Source organism: Pinus tabuliformis, chromosome 6 (genome assembly GCF_031772625.1).
Source record: "Pinus tabuliformis cultivar Carrire ecotype Pingquan chromosome 6, CPIR1, whole genome shotgun sequence".
NCBI classification, from domain to species: domain Eukaryota; kingdom Viridiplantae; phylum Streptophyta; class Pinopsida; order Pinales; family Pinaceae; genus Pinus; species Pinus tabuliformis.
The window spans coordinates 387,868,841-387,891,403 of NC_142292.1; positions in this window are offsets into that span (position 1 = coordinate 387,868,841).

A 22,563-nucleotide genomic window follows, 5' to 3' on the forward strand; every position below is an offset into this window, starting at 1 on the left:
GTAGGATTGTCAAGAACCCCACCAACAGCAGGAGTTGCGGTAATAGGAGCACAAGGATTTTTCCCTGGACGAAATAATCAGGAATATTGTGAGATCTGTAGGATGTATGGACATCTACCACGGATGTGCCTGATACTACAGAAGTACTCCAACATCCCCAATAACAACTATTGTGAGTTTTGTGCATCCACAACACATCACACTAACTAGTGCAGAGCATTGGATGCTTTAGCAGAACGACTGGACAGGTCGACATTCAAGATCAATGAGTCCAACCGAGGAGGACAAGGAGGAAATGGGAGAGGAGGGAGAACAGGAGGAAGAGGTCCTGTGAGATGTTACAACTGTGACCAAGAGGGGCACGTCGCCAGGGAATGCCCGCTCCCTAGAATACCATGGTGTTCACAATGCAGAATCAATACTCACACCACGAAGGATTTCCCATACCTCATTACAAAGTGGGAAGAAAGGACTAGATAGAGAGGGGCTAACCTGGTTAACATTGAACCTCATACCGATGACGGTCTTCCCGTAACCAATATAAATATAGTCAAAAGAGGGGGAAAGAGGACGAGGGAAGATCGAAGTATGGTGGACCCACCCTTGGTCATTAAGGTAGCATCCCCAAAGAAATCATACCAGCCTGAGCAACAAAAATAGTATTACCATGAGGCGGCTAAATTGTTCGAAGAGATGACTAAGACAAGGGAGAATCAGAGACAGAATGGCCACGTTCTCAACAATGCTCACCCGATAGAAGAATGGTTTAAGTTGTTCTTGCAAATCGTTGAGGATGAATACATGTTGAAAGAGTTGCGCAAAAGTTTAAAGGCAGCATTGTCCAAGGAGGAGGGGGAAATGAAACGACCATCTGCCAACTTACCAGAAAAGCATACCAGAAGAGTGCGGTGAAATAAGAAGAGAAGTGGAAAGGAATTTTGAATCAATGCCCAGGTTGTGGGATTCCAAATCAAAGACACAATGTTGGACCTGGGGTCGGATGTAAACATCCTTCCTAGGAAAACATGGCGATGGGGAAGTCACAACTGAGATATTCGCCGATACAATTGAGAATGGCAAACCAATACTGCATTCTACCCATTGGAAGGCTAGAGAATGTAGAAGTAGATGTGGCGGGAGTAAAGACGTACACTGAATTTGAAGTGATCGACATAATGGGTGATAAGGACCCATACCCAACGCTCCTTGGGATCGACTAGGCTTATGAAAACTATGTTGTCATCGATCTAAAGAAAGAATTAATGATTTTTGAAGCAGAATGGATGAGAGTGATACAACCCTTGGATCCCTATCAGGGACCCAGGTTCATAGAACCTGTAGATGACAGGGATGAGCCAGGAGTGCTAGACCAGTTATACACCCTAACAGCAGGTAAAAGAGAAGATTACATAAACCCTACAGCAGGAGGATCTGTCAACTGGAGGAGTATTCAAAGCTCAGAAACTGGTTTGGAAGCTACGTGGGATGCATGGCAGCAAGGTAGATATGAACTCAATACTAGATGATGTGCAACGATAGGCGAATAAACTGGATAGGAACGGAGGTAAGAAACTATCTAAAATTCCATGGCATCGAACTAGTGGACATCTTCTTGAACAAAGTGGACAGAGAGGTAAGGGAGGATCACAAAGTTCCCTTGCTAGATGTCGCACTCCTTGCCACACCGGCAAGGTGGTGGAGAGCACACCACAACAAGTTGTGAGAATGGGGAGCCATAAAGCAAGCCATGAGGGAGAGGTTCGATCAGGAGGATGATAACCCTCAAGATAATATGAAGTACAGAGGTAATTCAGATCCTAAGAAGCACTTAGATGACTGCATGAGAAGTTGGGAAAGACAGGGGATTCTGAAAGAACTTTGGGTACATGTATTCATACATACCCTAGGTACCATTCCCCAAGCTTGGTACGTGCAAGAGGAGCTTCGTAAACAAATGGTGGATTGGGATATACGCATGACCGAAACACTGCAAGAAATTAAAAGAATCTTGTTCACCCCAGGACAGGTGGTTGAAGGTTGCATAGATGAAAAGTTCTTACAATACCTCTATGACACAGGCTCTCTAGAATACGTAGCCTGCGACAAGGTGGATGCAGAACTAGATGAGGATGGGTTAGAAGAATTGAGACACCTAACCTTTGAAGAAACAGAAGGGGAAAGAGATATACGAGAAAGTCCTATTGGAGAAGCTGCCCACCTTTTACCGATGAAGTTAAGGAAGCAAAATGTTGGAATGGAGGATAAACCTAAGATGGAAGTTGTGGGAGATTACTGGGATGAACAGATGACAAAAGAAATCTTTGATCTGTTGTAGGAATACCAAGACTTGTTCCCAGCATCAATAGCGGAGCTAAAAGGAATAAAAGGAGACATAGGGGAGATGAAGATTGTTCTGAGGCTAGATTCCTGTCCAGTGAAGCACAGGCCGTATAGATTGAACCCCAGGGTAAAGGAAAAGGTTAAGAGGGAGATCGACAAAATGTTGCAGGTAGGGATTATATTTCCAATAGATGGAGAGTGGATAAGTCCGATAGTTATACAAAACAAGAAAGACACAATAGAAATCAAGGTATGTGTTGATTATAGAAGTCTGAACAATGCATGTCTGCATGATCCCTTTCCGACACCCTTCAATGATGAAGTCCTGGACAATGTAGCGGGAAATGAAGCATACTCATTCATAGATGAATTCTCGAGGTACCATCAGGTCCGAATAGCCAAGGAAGACAAGAGAAAGACAACGTTCACCACGGAGTGGGGGTCATATGAATACAATGTAATATCGTTTGGGTTGAAGAACACACCTGTAGTCTTCTCATGAATTGTTATAGTTGCGTTCCGAGATTACATTCATAGGTTCCTAGAAGTGTACATGGATGACTGGACAATATATAGCCTGCTAAAGAAACACACAAGCCTACTAAAGATCATGTTCGAAAGGTGTCGACAGTTGCAAATTTATTTGAACCTAAAGAAGTGTATTTTTGCGGTCCCATTTGGAACACTACTAGGCCACATAATCTGCAAGGAAGGAGTGTGTAGATCTGGCAAAGGTTGCGGTAATTACCAACATGGAACCGCCACACAATGTAAAGCAACTGAGGTCCACTCTAGGACATACAAGGTATTATCGACGCTTCATCGAGAACTATGCATCAATAATAGGCTCGGTGGAGAAGCTACTGAAGAGGATGAAAGCATTTAATTGGACAGAAGACTCTCAAGCAACATTGGATAAATTAAAAGAGAAACTGGTAAGTGCCTCGATCCTTTTCTATCCAGATTGGAACAAGATGTTTCACGTACACATTGATGCGTTAGGGATCATGCTAGGAGCAGCCTTAGTGTAGGTTTTAACCCCATACAGAAATTACCTGCATAGAATTCTAAAACACAGAAAATAAACAATGCAAGAGCATAACACATAAAACACATATACACAGAGATTTTCCCTTGGATCCCAAAATCGGGACTACCAGCTTGATTTTTCATTATATTCCTTTCAATGTTACAATACATATTTATACATGTCGAAGCATCCAATACCATGGACCGAAAACCATCGCGTCCAAAACCATGGGTAGGTTCGCCCAACCTAATATAGGGTCCAAAAAACTTTTCTCCAGGGCGCTACCCTGGACCCCGTAGAAGGGGGCTACCCGCCCCCCTCAAACCCCCTAGACAGGGGGGGTTGCCGCCCCCACTGTGACCCCCCTGATGCGCAATTGGTACAATAAAGGGGGGTCCGCCTCCCCTCTAACCCCCTGGTTAACTATGTGGGCTAGTCATGGAAAGAATATAACACAACCTAACATTCTCCCACTTGTTGTTTTCTTTCCACAGGGGGCCACAGGAGAGCTTAGTCATTTATCCAGCCCTACAACGCCCATTGTTTCTCTACACCAAGAGAACTTCTCAGAGCTCACATATTTTGTCAATGCATCTACAGTATTCTTCAAAGTGTCCACCTTTACCAGCAACACCTTTTTGTCTTCAATCGTATCCCTCACAAAGTGATATTGAACATCAATGTGTTTTTCCTTTGAATGGTAAGCAGGGTTCTTTGCCAAGAAGATTCCACTTCGGCTGTCACAGTCTATCCTTATAGCTTCCTGCATTAACCCCATACTTGAACACAATCTCTGCAACCAAATTGCTTCCTTGCTTGCATGAGTGGCTGCCATGTATTCTGCCTCTTTAGTTGATAGTGCCACTACAGTTTGTTTCTTACTCATCCAACTGACTGCACCTCCAAATAGGTTAAACACATACCCACTTGTAGATCTTCTTTGATCTAGATCTCCAGCCCAGTCTGCATCAACAAAGCCACAAATATCCAAAACTCTATCCAATCTTGGTCTTCCTTGGAAGAACAAACCATAATCACTACTGCCACGCAAATACCTGAAAACCCGCTTCACTGTTGTCCAATGCTCCTTCCCTGGTTTGACATAAACCTACTCAATACTCCAACTGCATGTGCAATGTTTGGTCTAGTATAGACCATCACATACATCAGACTAACGACTGCACTTGCATATGGAAAATGGGACATGTCCTCTTCCTCTTCTTGTGTCTTGGGAGACTGTTTGGCAGATAATTCTACACCTACAGGAATAGGAACCTTCACCCGTTTACTATCCTGCATATTAAACCTCTGCAATATTGTCTCGACATACTTCCTCTGGTTTAACCAGAGCTTCCTCTTTTCCTGATCTCTTTTAATTTCCATGCCCAAAATATAGTTTGCAGCACCAAGATCTTTCATGTCGAATTTGGAGGACAATTGGTTCTTCAAATCTTGGATATTTTCTTTGTCATTTCCAACCAGCAACATATCATCCACATACAAGACTAGATAAATAACATGGTCACCAATTAATTTAAAATACACACAGTGATCTGCTTTGCTTCTGGTGAAGCCAAGTGCCTGTATAAATGTATCAAATTTCTGATACCACATCCTTGGTGACTATTTTAACACATATAGAGACTTCTTTAACTTGCATACCAGTTCTTTCTTACCCGTCATCGCAAAACCTTCAGGTTGCTTCATGTAGATCTCCTCTTCCAGATCCCCGTGAAGAAATGTTGTCTTCACATCCATCTGTTCTACCTCAAAATCAAAAGCAACAACAACAGATAAAAGTAATCTAATAGAAGCTACCTTAGCAATAGAAGAAAAAATATCACCAAAATCAATTCCCAACACCTGGAAATAACCTTTTGCTATCAACTGAGCTTTGTATTTCTCCACCTTTCCTTCTGCATTTGTCTTCTTCTTGAACACCCATTTGTTGTCAATGGGTTTCCTTCTAGTCGGCAACTCCACCAGATCCCAAGCCTCATTTTTGTGAAAAAATGCCATTTCATCAACCATGGCCTCTTTCCAGAGTTTTTCATCCTCTGAATCTATTGTTTCCTTCACAGTTCTAGGATCATCATCAGTAACAGATAAAGAAAAAATTGAATAGAAAGCAGATGGACTATACCTTTCTGGCTGCCTTCTTTCTCGAACTGATCTTCTCACACCCGGAGTTTGTGGCTCTTCATCTTCCGATTCCTCCTCTGCTGTAGAGTCTGATTCTTCCTCCTTAAGCTCAAACTCTATCTTCTCATGTTCCTTTGGTTGGACTTCATGTTTAATAACACCTTTCACCTCTCTGAACACCACATCTCGGCTGTACACAACCTTCCTTGTTACTGGGTTCCAAAGCTTATAACCCTTTAAACCATCCTTATACCCAATAAAGATGCACTTTTCAGATTTACTATCCAACTTGGTTCTTTTCTCCTTTGGAACATGTACATATGCATTACACCCAAATACCCTCAAATGTGAAAGAGAGGGTTTCTTACCAGTCCATACCTCTTGTGGAGTCTTAGCCTCCAACGCTGATGAATGTGATCTGTTGACCAGGTAACATGCTGTCTCCATCACCTCTACCCAGAATTCCTATCCTAACCTAGCACCACTAAGCATGCTTCTTGCCCTTTCCATCAACATCTTGTTCATTCTTTCTGCAACTCCATTTTGCTCATGTGTGTATGGAGTAGTCTTTTGTCGTGCTATACCACACTTCTTACAGAATTATTCAAATTCCTTGTTGCAAAACTCTCCACCGTTTCTGACCTCAACACCTTTATCTTCTTCTCTATCTGGTTTTCCACCAGAGCCTTAAATTCTTTAAACCTGTCAAAGACTTCAGATTTCTTCTTAAGGAAATATATCCATGTATTCCTTGAGAAGTCATCTATAAATGATACATAGTACACAGACTTACCCAGTGATGAAACCTTCACAGGTCCAAACACATCATTGTGCACAACCTCTAATATTTGTTTCACCCTCTTACCACCTGAGGGGAAACTCACCCGATTCTACTTCCCATATACACAATTTTTAGAGAAATCAAAATCCAGAGAGCTATTACTCATACCTTCTACCGTAACTTTACCATGAAGTATTCGAAGGCCCTTCTCACCAATATGTCCAAGCCTTTGATCCCACAGCATGGACTTCTCTCTAGAGACCACTAGATTTTCTGCTCCACTTTCAAGAACCATAGAACTGTTGCACCCATCAACAACAGTGCTACCTTGCAGCTTGTACAGAGTTCCAATCCGAACTCCCCACATCAATACCAGTGCTCCCCAAACCATCTTGCAGGTATCCTTCTCGAACACTGTTTTTACACCTGCATCATCCAACTTGCTTACAGAAATCAGATTTTTGGCCAATGCAAGAATATGCAAAACACCGGGAAGTGTTCTAACCCTTCCACCTTGCAGCTTCAACTTTACTTTTCCACAACCAACAAGTCTAGCCTTCCTATCATCCCCTAAGAAGACATCACCACCATCGTATTTCTCATACTCGCAGAACCACTCTCTATGGGGAGTGAAGTGAAAGGATGAACCTGAGTCAATCAACGATGCCTCGTGATCTACATGTGTACTTGAAGAAGCCAAGTACACATCCCCACCTTCATCTGAGGTGATTTTCGCCTCTGCAGAAGGAGCATCATCAGATCCCTTTCCTTTGTCAGGAGCTTTAGATTTACAGTCCCTCTTGTAGTGCCCTCGCATTTCCAGCAAACTAGCTTTACAGGTTTTCCTGGAGATTTAGATCTCCCACTCGATGAATTATTTTTGTTTCTGTTCTAGGACCGTCCTCGTACAAACAAGGCATCACCATTCTGGCTCTCCATATTTTTCCATCTCATCTCCTCCGTGAGCAAGGATGAGACTATTTCATCAAACTGCAAGGAAGTTGCATTGCTACCTATTGCAATAACCAGACTATCCCATGAATCTGGTAGAGAACACAACAAACTGATGCACTTATCTTCCTTTGAAATTTTAATATCAATAGATAATAACTGACTTACCACAGTATTAAATGCGTTCAGATGCTCTGTCACCGAGTCTCCATCTTTCATCCTTAGGTTATATAACTTTTCCATCGAAACAGTTTATTCACTAGAGACTTAGATTGGTACAAAGTCCCTAACTTGTCCCACAAAGCCTTAGCTGTAGCTTCCCCTGATACATTCAACAATACTGAATCTGAGACACACAATTGTATCGTGCCCTTTTCCTTCCGAACCAACTTCTTCCATTCTTCATTGGACACTACCGTTGGTTTAGTACCTAGATCTACTGCAATCCACTGATCTTTATCCACCAACAGATCCTCCATCTTGAGTTTCCATAACTCAAAACTCTAACCATTAAATTTATCAATCTCTATCTTTCCACTTCTCACCATATTCCTTCACCACTAGAATCAATCCTGCAGATCTCCCACTGAACAGGGTCTACCACAGGCCCAAGCAAAACCCCTCAGCAACAAAGGCGTTCCCTTGAAGCCAAAACAGCTCTAATAACAAATGTAGGTTTTAACCTCGTACAAAAATTACTTGCATACGAATTCTAAAACACAGAAAATAAACAATGCAAGAGCATAACACATAAAACACATATACACAAAGATTTTCCCCTGGATCCCAAAACCGAGACTACCAGCTTGATTTTTCATTATATTCCTTTCAATGTTACAATACATATTTATACATGCCGAAGCATCCAATACCATGGACCGAAAACCATCACGTCCAAAACCATAGGTAGATCTGACCAACCTAATATAGGGTCCAAAAAAATGTCCCCGGGGCACTGCCCTGGACCCCGTAGAGTGGGGCTACCCACCCTCCTCAAACCCACTATGGCCCCCCCGCGGCGCAATCAGCACAATGAAGGGGGGGCTCCACCCCCCCCTTTAACCCCCCAGTTAACTACGTGGGCTAGTCGTGGAAAGAATATAACACAACCCAACACTTAGTGCAACCAAGGGAAAGAAATATAGATCACCCGGTGTACTATGCCAGCAGGAAGTTGTCAACTGCAAAATGGAATTATATGACAATAGAGAGGGAGGAGTTGGCCATGGTTTACTCTTTGCATAAATTCAGGCATTACCTATTGGGGGTGCCATTCAAGTTTTTCACAGATCACTCAGCACTAAAGTATCTAGTGAAAAAACCAGTGTTAGAAGGCAGGATATGCCGATGGTTATTACTCTTCCAAGAATTCACTTTCGAGGTGGTCATCAAACCCGAAAGATTAAATGTGGGGTTGGATCACTTGTCACGACTAGAGACCGGAGAGAGCGAAGGAGCATTGGATGATCAGCTGCCTAATGTCGATTTATTCAGAATAGAAGCAGTCCCGGACTACTTAGAGGAGATCGCTGCGTTGTTGACAACAGGCCACTACCCGGAGGGGTATACAGCAACACAGAAGCGACACTTAATAGTAAGGGCAATAGACTACCAACTAGTTGCAGGAAATCTCTATAAGATGGGCTTGGACTATGTCATAAGGCGCTGCATACTCCAGCATGAACGACAGATGTGCTATGGGAATGTCACATAGGGGTTGCAGGAGGCCACGTAGGAGGAAAAGCCATCACAAGGAAGATATTGCATGCAGGAGTATGGCGGCCAACCCTACACAAATATTCTAAGGAATATGCTAAGAATTGTGACGTTTGTCAGAGGCTTTGGAAGCCTTCCCGACGGGATGAACTACCTTTAAATCTTGTGCATACAGTGCAAATATTCGAGAATTGGGCAATATATTTCATTGGCCCTATAACACCACCAGTGAGGCATTCACGTGCGAGATATATAATAATCGCCATTGAATATCTCACCAGATGGGCAAAAGCAGCACCTACCAGAGTTTGTACAGCCGACACTGCCGCAAGGTTTATTTTTGAGAACATAATCTCAAGATGTGCCCAAAAATCTTAACAAGTGAAGAAGGAACACATTTTATAAATGAAACTGTTGAGTCTCTTCTCAAGAATTTCATGATTCAGCATCATAAAAGTAGTCCATATCATTCGCAGGCCAACGGGACTGTCAAGGCATTCAACAAAATACTGGAAAAGGGCCTCACGAAGATTATATCAACTAACAGGGATGACTAGGATGAAAGAGTACCAGCGACGCTATGGGCATACAGAACAATGGTAAAAAGACTTCATAAACAAACACCATTCCAGCTAGTATATGGGAAGGAAGCAGTGGTGCTAGCATAGTTCATAATATTGAGCATGTTCATCTCGCAGGTGACGAGAATGACAGACAATGTCATGTTGAGAGAAAGGCTAGGTCAACTAATGAAACTTTATGAATCCAGGTTCTTAGCAGAGTTTCACCAGTCAGTAGAGCAGAGAAGGCAAAAATCTTGGCACGATAGGCACATTAGGAGGAAAACATTCAAAATTGGAGATCATGTATTTCTCTACGACAACAAGTTTCAAAAGTTCCCAGGTAAACTACAGATGCACTGGCTGGGCCTGTTCATAGTCGTGAAAATCAGAGATTCTAGAGCGGTAAGGTTGGCGCAACTGGATGGAGATATGCTAGAAGGTTGGGTAAACGATGCATAGCCCTTCCACATGCCAAGAAACACAATCTCAAGTTGAAAGGGTCTCGGAAACGAGCCCGCAAGTAGGTAGGAGTTAATAAATTATAGTAAAATAATTTTCAGCATCCATTTGAGTTTATGTCTTTTACATCATTTTAATAAGAATAAGGAAATAGAGTCAATAAGGTTGCGGCAATAGATAAAGTTAACAATCATTTGTAGGCGCATGCTTTCCAGGTTACACGTAGGCAATTGTTTTTTCTGTCTTTATGGTCACACATTGTATCCATCCTTTCTATCGTACTAGTAGTCATTTCCATAATAAGTAACCAATAATGCAACTGTCAAGTGGGAGCCGTAAAATATTTTCTCGTTAGGAACAAGTTTAGTTAATAAATAACCCCCATCATGGCAAAATTAATAAGCCATGCGGCCCACTCTGTACGTTCCCAATCCACGTCAAAAATGTCAGGTCCAGGTCAGCCAACGGCAGTAAAGCATGGTTAGGATACATGGGGAAAGTTGTCGTAGTAGTTAATTGCCAAAGTCCAATCAGGAAACATCATGTCAAGCCTGGCTACTTAATTTGCAAAGGATAATGAAGAACACTGCAGAATTTCAATTACAGATAGCAGAGAAAATATAGGTATGGTCTGAAGACCAGCAGCAAAAACGCAAGAGTGCAAAGCCTCAGGTGACAATTGTTTATCAAAGACACAGAGCGATGGCGAAGGGAGTTATCTCAGTTCCACAAGACAAGCTAGATGAAAGGATTGAGCTGATGGAGAATCTATATGGGAAATACGACAAGGCGATCCTGGTCGATAATGACCTGACTGACTACTTCCAGTTTCCGACTCTAAAGAGGGAGGTTTACGCAGAAGAAATCTAGAGGGAAGATGGCACCAAAACGTCAAGAGTCAGGGAGGAGTTCAGAGGATTGCAGAGGTCGACACTACTCAATTTGAGAAGCTTACCGGTCTTCGGAACCCAACTAGCCGCAATGCAATGTACCAAATTACTGGCCATCAGAATGAGTGGCGGGTCCCTGTGGCTCGACAGGGAGTACCCAATTCACGTAGACGATATTCATCATCTTACAGGGATGTCAGTCGGAGGAAATGCAGTTAACACAGCATTCCAAGTAGATGCTAAGAGAGCGAAGAAGCACGGAGAGGAGAATTACTATGCAAAATATGGAATGGAACGAGGCGGAAGGGGAGAAAAAATTGACCTGATCAGCAAAATTGACATCAGATTTTCCTACTACATCATAGCAGGTAAGACCATGAGACACTTCGCGAAGAATGAATGCACTTTAGATGCAATTTCGGTTGCAGAGCACTGCTGCAATGGGGAGGTGCTCAATTGGTCTGCGTTCGTCTTGAATGATCTTTTTGAGGCCTACGAAGATATTTACAAGCGGAGTACCAATTTCCTGTTTGGGTACATACTGATGTCTCTAGCGATGTGGAAATGGCGGCCACCAGGCAGGAGGGGGATGATGCCTATCATGGAAGGACAGTCGTTAGCACTTCGATACGAGCCATGGAGAGCTTCGAGGGATCCGAGCACTAAAGAAGTAAATGAAGCAACTTTCAAAGAGTGGTATGAGATGATGTTGATCACAATCAGGTCGACGCAGAGGATACCCACACCTCTGCTAGATGAGTTCTTTAAGTAATTCTAGTTTGGATCCACGCACGGGCACACATACCTTCGACCATGATGCGTCCATCCTGACACCTTCAAGATGAGGCCACAGAAATTTATTTTAACTGAAGAGGCACTCCACAGTGAGCTTGGATCATGGTTGGGGGTCGCCTATGAAATTACTGAAGGGAAGTATAAATATTTGTTCGGGGGCTTGAAGCCTCAGTTGCAAGAGGGAGAAGCAGGGGAAAGCAATTGAAAGAGGCCAGCTGAAGATGACCTCCACCTGATGGTACTGCAAATGGAGGAGAAGATGTTCACGCTGAGGCAGACAATTGCAAGTTTCGACGACCAATCAGGTGAGGCTCACCAACCCTTGCAATTTCAAGGTTCCACTATGTTTTCGCCAATCATCACAACTCCGTTGGTTGTAGCAATCCCCACTGGGGGTGCTCGCACCCCATCCCAGCCAACAGTCCCCAAGCCCAAGAAGAAAAGAGTCATGCGGAACCCAGCTATTAAAAAGCTGAGAACTACCCCGGCAATTCAAATCGTCGACCTTACTGATGAGGTCAAACAGTCAATCTCTGCATCACCCATAGTTGAAGAAATTCCCCCCACTACCTCCACCATCCTCTCTCAGTCGTGGGAATCTTCCCCTCACACAGCCTCCACTTTTGTAACCCTGTCTGAAACCCTCCCTTCCGACACGTGATGAGCAATGGTAGAAATGGAAGTTGAGTCAACGGAGCAAGTTAGAGGGGCGACCTCTGCTAGCGACACCCAACAAACATCGCTAGTGTCCCTACTCCTTAGGTCAAACCCACTCCGGGAGAAAGGACCAACCACAATTATTTCGCAAGAGGGAGGGGATGAACCGTACTAGTCACTCTTCCCTATAAATTTCCTGGTGGTCCCTAACCCTAATATCGTCCCTCCCACTCCCCAGTTCACTCCACAGTCACAACCCATTCATTCACCCACTTCCCACTCTGACAAATCCATAGCCAACAGCCTACCAATAATTTTCCAGAACCTAGTACAATGCATGTCGACACCCTGAAACACTACTCTTCGGCACAGTTGTTTGCGTTTATCCAAGAAGCAGTGCAAAGGGCCGAGAGGATACATGATGATCTAGCCTGAGAAAACGAGCAACAAAGACAACAACTGTAGGAGGTGATGGAGGAGAGAGATCAACTACGATGAGCAAATACAGATTTGCAAGCGTAGGTTGATCATGTAATGGAGAAATTCTGGTCCTTATGGCCGACTATCACGGATGCAAACATGGAAGCACCAAAGGATATTATAGCCTGCACACTGGTGAGCTACTACAACCATATCCAAGCAACATGCTCAAATCTGGTAGCAACTAATGCTGAGATGAGGAAGAAACTAGAGACGGGAAGATCAGTGCTGCCAGACCCCGTCGAGATATATGCGAGGACTATCGAGGGCAAGATTAGCGAAGTAGAGGCTAAGAAGTAAGCACTTGTCGATGCACTAGCGGACGGGAATGCCTTGATGAACAAATTTCACGATTGGCCGGGAAGCCTGGCCTTGAAAAATCACCTAGTATACCCCATGAGAGAGCAGATACAAGTATTGTTCAACAGTAGCAAGGACTACATGGATTCTAACCAACTCCAGCAGATTAATGAGCATATCTTCGCCATCCAAGCGCAGGTGGATCAGATTGAGGAAGAATCAACAAAAACTAAAAAGGTGATAAGAGACCTATGCCCACCAGTCCGTCTACAGGTTCTGGCTCTAAAAGAGGTTTTCAACAACAACGGGGAATAGTGGGACCTTCTAGAAAGTCAAACGCCAACCGAATTAACTTCCAATACGGCCAAAAACTTCACGCAACAGGCTGACGCAATCATTGCTGGGTGGCAGACTGCCCTCCAGCAGTACAACGAATTCCGGCAACAAACGATCACTGTTTTCCTAGAGTTGGAGCATTCATTTGAAAAGGAAGGGCAACAAAAAGAGGAAGGTGCAAGAGGAGAAGACACCACCCCGCAAGTGACTGTCGAGACAACAGGAGCACTAGCTCAGCAGCCCGCAGAATTAGTGTAGCCACCAATAGGAGCACCCATTGAGACACCAACAAGACTGGCAGAACTCGAAATGAATTGACTCGGGGACGAGTCAAAGGATTGTGGCTGGGGCTTGTTGTGGCCTTTGTTTTGATAGTAAAATATTTTGATTATTTTGGCTTTCCATAGAATGGAGAGGGAACGGGTGGCGACAACAACGATCAGGTTGAAGTGAAGACAGCTGGAGTGGGAAGCAAGAACAAGCAGTTGTGAGGTGGTTGCGGCAAAGTGTCAGCAGAAGGCAAAGGCAGCCAAGTGGATGAGATGGATGGAGAGGCAACCAAGGGAAGAAACATTCAAACGGGAACTGGTAGTCCAAGTGGTAGAGGAAATATAAAAGGAGGAACCCGTAAGGAGAAAGGTTGTTGTTGCTAGTGGGTTGGTTGGTTGCAGAATGATAGAACAAGAGTGTCAGGATGCAGGCGAGCTAGACCTCTGGATCGAAGATTGAACCTATGAATCTGGCATAGGCAGATAGAGTCTGTAACTGAGTATTCCTTGTAATCATCTATGGCTAAGCCCAGTTTATTATGTATTGTCTTCTATGGACTTAATATGAAGTAAGATCTGGATTGGTTTCTCGATACAATGTATGTGACTACTTATGATGTATGAACCCACTTAAATTTTAAATTGTCCTGCAAGTATAGGCATGTAGTGGCTTCATGGTGATTAAACGATATGTTGTTGTATTAGTTGCATGTATGATGTTAGATATATATTGATGTTTGGCATACCCTTGACCCCATGACGAACCCTTCTTCGTTCTAGTCATGGCACGCCTCAGGTGAGACTCCTTATCCTTTGGGTAAGGTGAAAATGTCGGCGTTGTCCTAAACTACAACGAACAATTGTTGGCCCTCTGCACCTGAACCAATGGTCTCCCCCTAATGACTCTTTCGTGCCAACAGGAAGGAATAAGGAAAAAAATGCAAAGGCACAAGAGAAAGAAGAATAAGAAAAAAAGGTAGAGGATTAAAAGAAAGGAGAGGAAACTAATAAAGTGGAGGAAGGGATAAGTAGGAAAGATGAAAACAAGGGAGGATGAGCAAGTAGACGAAAAGAAGAGAGAAGAAGCTAGAAAAAAAGAGGAAGAGAGAAAACATGAAGAAACAAAAAGAAAAGAAAATAACACTATAATAGGAGGAGGGAGAAAGGAAGAAAGAAAAAAAATTAGGTAAAAGAAAGAAGAATAGAAGAAGAAAGTAGAGGAGAAGAAGTAAACAAAGAAAGAAGAAATAAATAAGGACGAATAAATGAATTAGGAGAAGAAAAGAAGAATAGAAGAAAGGGAGGATGAAAAGAAAAATAACATAGAAAGAAAGAAGAAAAAGGAGAAAGAGAATGGGATGGGGGAAGAAAAATCCTTTAGGAATGAAATTTGAACAACATAGGACCTAGCAAGCACTTGAGCAAGTGGCAAAAAAATTGGGAAAACAAATTAACCCTTTTAGTTCAACCTGTTTCTCAAAGAATGTTGGTACTAGCAAAATATATATATATATATATTGCTAGTACCAACATTCTTTGAGATATATATTCCTCGTGAGAAGAAGGAAATAAATCCAAAACATATAGCAACAATGTTATAGATAGAAAATCAACCTCTAAACCACATTGACAATTGAAGGGAAAGGCAGAGCGATAAGAGATAGATACACACACATCTATCTTATGGCAAAGTCTTTGGCATAATGAGGGCAACCGTCATAACTCCTAAGGTATCAAATAAACTTGGGATTTGGATGCAAGCATTGAATTACATAATACATGAAGTGCTATCATATACTTCAAGGAATGGAAACCTATAATTTGGTTAGGTGTGACATGATATATTGACTAGAAGCTACAAAGGAACACACAAGGAGACAAGGAGATAAAGTCATTGCAAAGAAAACTAGCAAGGTTAGAGAAAATATTGGATACATATTTATTAAAGTGGAAGTTCTAAGGGGAAACATGGAAGATGAAGCAATTTGATCAAGTTTGGAGGAACTATCATCAAGGATTTACTTAGAAAGGGTGGAAAAAACAACAAGAGAAGAAACAAACACAATGCACCACAATTGGAAAAAATCAATAACGAAATCTATAAGGAAATACAAGAGCTCAAAGATAGCAAGCACAACCAATAGGACATAGCAACAAAAATGAAACATATAAGAATGACGCCAGAAAGGGGTATGTATGAGCTATTAGAGTTGAGTAGAAATATAACATATCTTGAGCCTAAATGTGATAAAGAAATGTACTCTGAACATGTGGAATGAATAAGGAAGCAAGGCTTGTAGAAATAACCAACTTGCAAGAACAACTACAATAAATGAAGTATGCAAATAGAAGGCCTTCCAATAGGTGGCAGATTCACAAGAAAGAATGGAGATTAAGTTCAACAAAAAGAGTGATTTTGGCCACTTACTTAAGTAATCACAGTTAAAAATAAGCCATCTAAACAACATAAATTCAATTTCGGACATACTTGAATAATTCCAATATGGTCACCATAAACTAGGGGGAATAGTTCATACATCATATATTAGACACATTGTTGACCACTCAAGAGGTCGAGCTTAGAATTGATTTGGTAAAAGAGGATACTTGCACAATTTTCTCTAAATATGTGAGAAGATTGGAGATAAGAATGACAATCTAATGTATGAGAGAAAAAAATAATGTAGGACTGATGAGGTGCTCAAACTTAGTCTAAAAAATCAAAGTAACGGAATCTTGATAAACTTAGCTTCATATCGAATAGCTCATCATTCTGATTCTATTGGTGTGAACAACACTCAAATTCGAGCTCATATGCAGAAGTTAGAGCAAGTCGAAGTTCAGATTTGACTTGGACACATGGCAGGATTGGATGATGTGGCAATATCCTTCAGCGAATGAGGAGGTGCCAAGTGGCAAGCTGCCATTGGCCCCCGCATGTCACAAATCACAATCGCAATTGGGTCGACATTAAAATTGGCCCCAAAACAGCCAAGGGTGTGATGTGATAGGCAGGCGGGAAGGCTTTCAAGAATCACTCGGAGGCGCAATGTGATGGATCGCAATTGCACATCGACGAAGGGAGGTGTTACAGAATCGGCCCCCAGCAAGATCAGGGTTACGATTCGATATTGAAATCGCATATTGCAACATGACAAGCCCTGTATATGTATAAGACCACCAGTTTTTCGCCAATTGCGATATCCTGGATGCGATAATGTTATAGGCTACAATTTAATGTCCCTTCGGGTCTGCCAATATCGCAATCGCACATCGCTCGCCTTCTTCATAGACCGTAACCCTGTAGGACTTCACCGAATACGATTTGCGATAAGACAGTCAGTGCAGGCAAATTATGGCCCGTCACGCAGCGAAATTTTTGCCCAGACAACACATTTTTGGGGCTAATTTGCAGGATCATGCCGGAAATGGGGCAATTTGTTAGGTCCCTATATATCAGTGTAACCCCTTATTGTTATTAGTACAACCCCCTTATTATATTTTTGTACCCATGTAGTCCCTATATTGTTACTATTGTGCCCCATGGAAGCCCACTATTGTTATTATTGTACCCTTACATTATTATTGTTGTGTCGGCTCTGATTATATTATGACCACTTAGACTCCTACATATAGAAAGGAGGTCTTGTCATTTGTCTCATCCAATAATTGTTCATTTGTGTAATGTAAAGGAGGTTTCCCCCTCGAAGAGGCTGAATTCTAAGGCGTTTATCTCTCTTTTCTATTTTTTTGTGAGTTGGTTTCATAACATTTGGTATCAAAGCTTTGGATTCTAGGGTTTCGCTGCTCCAAACAAGTCATCGTGGCATTTTTGCTATAACCTTTTTTCTGCAACGTTTCAGAAGCTAAAAAAAAAAACCCATTTGAGATGAAATCTCGCTGAACCTCGGGTCCGAATTTAAGAGCTTGTCTCGCTATATTTTTGGAGATATGATCTGAGGAAGTTAGAGGTCCCTATACTACTAGTGTAACCCCTTATTGTTATTAGTACAACCCCCTTATTATATTATTGTGCCCATGTAGTCCCCATATTGTTATTATTGTGCCCCATAGAAGCCCACTATTGTTATTATTGTGCCCTTACATTATTATTGTTATATGGCTCTGATTATATTATGACCCCTTAGACTCCTATATATAGAAAGGAGGTCTTGTCATTTGTATCATCTAACAATTGTTCATTTGTGTAATGTAAAGGAGGTTCCCCCCTCGAAGAGGATTATTTCTAAGGCATTCATCTATCTTTTCTATCTTTTTGTGAGTTGGTTTCATAAAATTTGGTATTAGAGTTGTGGATTCTAGGGTTTCGCTGCTCCAAACAGGTCATCAGGGCCTTTTCCCTATACCTTTTTTTCTGTGATGTTCCAGAAGCTAAAAAAAAAACCGTTTGGGCTGAAATCGTTCTGAACTTCGGGTCCAAATTTTAGATCTTGTCTCACTATATTTGCAGAGATATGATCTGAGGAAGTTGGCATTTTTGCAGACTCTCGAATTACATTACAAACAGGTGACCTGGGGAAAATCATCATAATCTTCGTTTTGAGCATCAGATTGAAATTTCGTAAGTTACAGAAAGAGGATAGATTGTAGTTTCCTGTATATATTTTTCAGATCCGAAGGTCGAAACAGTGACACGTGGCACATTGTACAAGTTCGCTCTACTGAACTAGTCCATAATTAGGTCACCGTGGGAGATTTGCATAACTCTTCCTTGAAGAATCCAATCTTGATCAGACTTATGGGGTTAGAAAGAGGACTCAGAGGGATACTTCAGGTCATGATTTCAGAACTAAAAGATCCAAAATTACGGAGTTACAATTGTTTCAAAATTGAGCTCCTAAAATCAAGAAAATGCGATATGAGGAAGTTTGATGGCAAGGATCCGGTAAATTGGATACTACAGATGGAGCAATATTTTGATCTACATGGTGTACCATTGTTACAAAAGGTATGTATTACATCTTCATATTTAGAGTTGGATCAATTTTTATGGTATAAAGGGCTTTGTTCTCGTAAACAACTTGTTACGTGGTCAATTTTCACGGAGGAAATGATAGCACATTATGAGGATACAAAGAGCAACACCTTCTTTAGAGTAACACCGCAACAATTGGAAGAAAAAAGAGCAAAAGGGCTTTGTTACAAAGTGGAAATCAAAATTATGGCAACAAGAAAGTCTACCCCTCACAACTATAAAGATGGAAGTGTTGCTTCTCCTAGCCTTCCACAACCTACAAGGGTTACACCACAACAATTGGAAGAAAAAAGAGAAAAAGGGCTTTGTTACAATTGTGATAACAAATACATTAAAGGTCATAAGTTTGTTGAGAAGAAATTATTTTACATAGATTATGAAGAGGAGGAAGAAAAGGATCAAGAAACATCAAAAGAAGAGGATATACACCAGGAACCAACCTTAGAGAAAGAAGAAATGAATCTGACCATATCTTGTAAAGAATTGGCAAGAATTACCACTCCTCAAACTCTCAAAATAGAAGGACATATCAAGAAGAAAAAAGTTCAAGAAGCGAAAGATCGCATCGAGAAAGAAGAAATGAATCCAACCATATCTTGTAATGCATTGGCTGGAATTACCACTCCTCAAACTATCAAGATAGAAGGACATGTCAAGAAGAAAAATGTTCAAGAAGTGAAAGATCACATCAAGCATCAAGAAATGAATCTGACCATGTTTTGTAAAGCATTGGAAGAAATTACCACTCCTCAAACTCTCAAGATAGAAGGAGATATCAAGAAGAAAAAGGTTCAAACAGTGAAAGATCACATCGAGAATCAACAACAAGTTCTCCAACTTTTAAAGGATAACGCCACTTTGGTGCAGAATCGAATGAAACAATAGGTAGATCAACATCGCAGTGAAAAGAGTTTTGATGTAGATGATTGGGTATTTTTAAGGCTACATCTCAAGCAAGCTATTTATGAGAAGTAAATGTTGGCAATACTACATACACTTAAGAAATGGCGACCTTACCCAATGGGAAGACACTTCAAGGTAAAAACGGATCATGATAGTATTAAATACTTTTTAGAACAAAGATTATCCTCTGAAGAGCAACAAAAATGGGTCACAAAGATGTTGGGTTATGACTTTGAAATCATCTACAAAAAAGGGAAGAAAAATGTTGTGGCATATGCACTCTCAAGAAAGGGTGAGGATGTGGAAGCATTGTTGTGTGCCATTTTTATTACCCAACTAGATTGGACAAATGAAGCAAGGTATGAATGGAAGAAGGATGAAGAAGTGTGGCCACTCATTCAAAAGTTGCAGAAGATCCCAGTTCAAACAATATTGCCAAAACTTGACGAGGAAGGAAAAATCATATTGGAGCCTGGAACAGTCAAAAAAATAAGAACCCGACAACTACGAAATCTATCAATTTCAGAGTATCTCATCAAGTGGAAGAACTTACTTGCTAAAGATTCCACATGGGAGGACAAGAATTTTATACAGAAGTAGCAAAAACTACTCAAGCGTTGAGGACAACACTTTTTGAAGGAGAGGGGCATGTTAGGTCCCTATACTATTAGTGTAACCCCTTATTGTTATTAGTACAACCCCCTTATTATATTGTTGTGCCCATGTATTCCCCATATTTTTATTATTGTGCCCTTACATTATTATTGTTATGTCAGCTCTGATTATATTATGATCCCTTAGACTCCTATATATAGAAAGGAGGTCTTGTCATTTGTATCATCTAAGAATTGTTCATTTGTGTAATGTAAAGGAGGTTTCCCCCTCAAAGAGGCTTATTTATAAGGCGTTCATCTATCTTTTCTATCTTTTTTTGAGCTAGTTTCATAACACAATTTGTGGAGCGAATAATGGAAAAACAAGGGAAAGTCATAAATTCTTCAGTTTTTCACCAAATTGGATGACAAAAGAGGCTAAATAACCATTTTTTAGTATTCTGCACTAATTGGAGCAAGTTTCAAAAGCATTTGAGCATTGAAAACACATATTTTTACACTTTTGAGCATAATAGAGAGGCCCAAGCCATTGGAAGCTGGACCAAGAGACGTAGCACAAGAGGGGTGAACTCCTTTATCACATGTTTGGTGTAATTTGTTTTTGATGATGTTCTGTACATGTTTATGTTGTTGTTCAATTTCTGGTTTATGTTAATGCTCATAAAATTAACATAAAAGCTCTTCATTTTACTTGCAAAAATTGATGAATCTGTTATCCCCCACAATGTCCCGGGCTGAGAGGAATCAACGAAGGTAACCACAGACCAAGCTTTCAGTTTGGTAGCTAGCCCTACCAAACCAGAGAGGGCTCTCTCTATGAGATCACAACCAAAGAATTGATTGGAATATAAAAGGATTTTAGGCTAGATATGTTAGGCTCAGATAGGTTTGAAAATTTAGGGTTTTGATGCTGAACAAGGGATGAAAACTAGGTAACTAGGTCAAAAGATCAAAAAGTAACAGCAGCAAAAATATAAAGGAGCAAGGTAGCAGTAGTTTTGTGATGGCTTAGGGTTTGTCAATGTAGTGTAGTGTTTAGAAGAAATAAGAGGACTTAATGAGCATATATGTCATGAATTCATTAAGCATGAAAGAAAATAACATATAATGATAATTCCATCAAAACAGAGCTTTAATAAAAGAATTATGCTTATAAACTTAGGAAAAATCACTGAAGAAACTGATGAATAGAAAGAAGAGATGAATATCTATCATATGAAACTATAACAGAGAAGAAACAAGATCACAAAATCACTGCACATGAATTCCTAGATAATAGCTGCAACTGTTCTTTGATTTCCTGAAAATGCTGAAGCACAAGTTACAAGAGTTCTCTCCTCAAATGTCCAACCCTTCTCTCTGACTTAGAAAATGATACATATATACTAAGATAAATAATTTCCCCACCTTCAAGGGTCGAATCCATGACTGGTGGAATAGTTTCCAAGAATATCTCAACCAACAAGAGAGAGTGAGAAGGTTGAAAACAAACTCTTCTCTTAGACTTTGTTTTGAGTTTTTCTTCACTAATGAGGCCTAATTAACCATAAAAACAACCTATTATGCTAATTTATTCATGATTACATCATCAAAACATCAAACTAATGAAATTACATCATAAAGTAAAGATTTGTTGAAGACATGTTGAGAAAAAACTGTTACAGGGATATGCGCAATGCCATTAGGCATTTGCGTAGTGCATTCAAGCATTTGCATAGTGCCAGCTTGCGGGAGGATTTTGGAGGCCCTCCCATGCTCCAAATTCAGAACTTGATAGCTCATTGGAAAGATATGGATCTCTAGTTGTCATTTGACTCTTAAATAAGGTGATTTGGACACTTCAGTAGGGAGAAAAAATATTTTCCCAGGACTGCTCCGATATGCGCAGCGCCTACTTCAAAACAGTGGCAGAAAGTGACTTTTTGACCCCTTTTTTGACATTTTCTCCCAACCTTTCTGCTGACGAGTCTGGAAAACTGGATAGTTGATATTCTTATGACATTATCTATCTAATGGTGGTGAGTTTTTGGAAAAAGGAGCTCTGAGGAAAAAGTGTGGCACCTAGGCGCTGTGCATATAACTGTTTCTGAGTTTTAAAATAGGCTATAAGTCACCAAAAATTCTGAGTTTTTTGTAAAAATAGGGCTCAAAGATGAAGCAATATATCTCTACCCATACGTAGTTTTGGAAAAATGAGAGAGGTTTTTGTTATTTGGTATTTTAGGAAGAAAAAAATCCTCCATTTTTCAAAATAGTTCCCCATTTGTTCATAATCGAAGTTTGAAGTTGGTCACTTAAAATTGGAAAAGCGTAGTGCCATCAGGGATATGCGTAAAGCCTA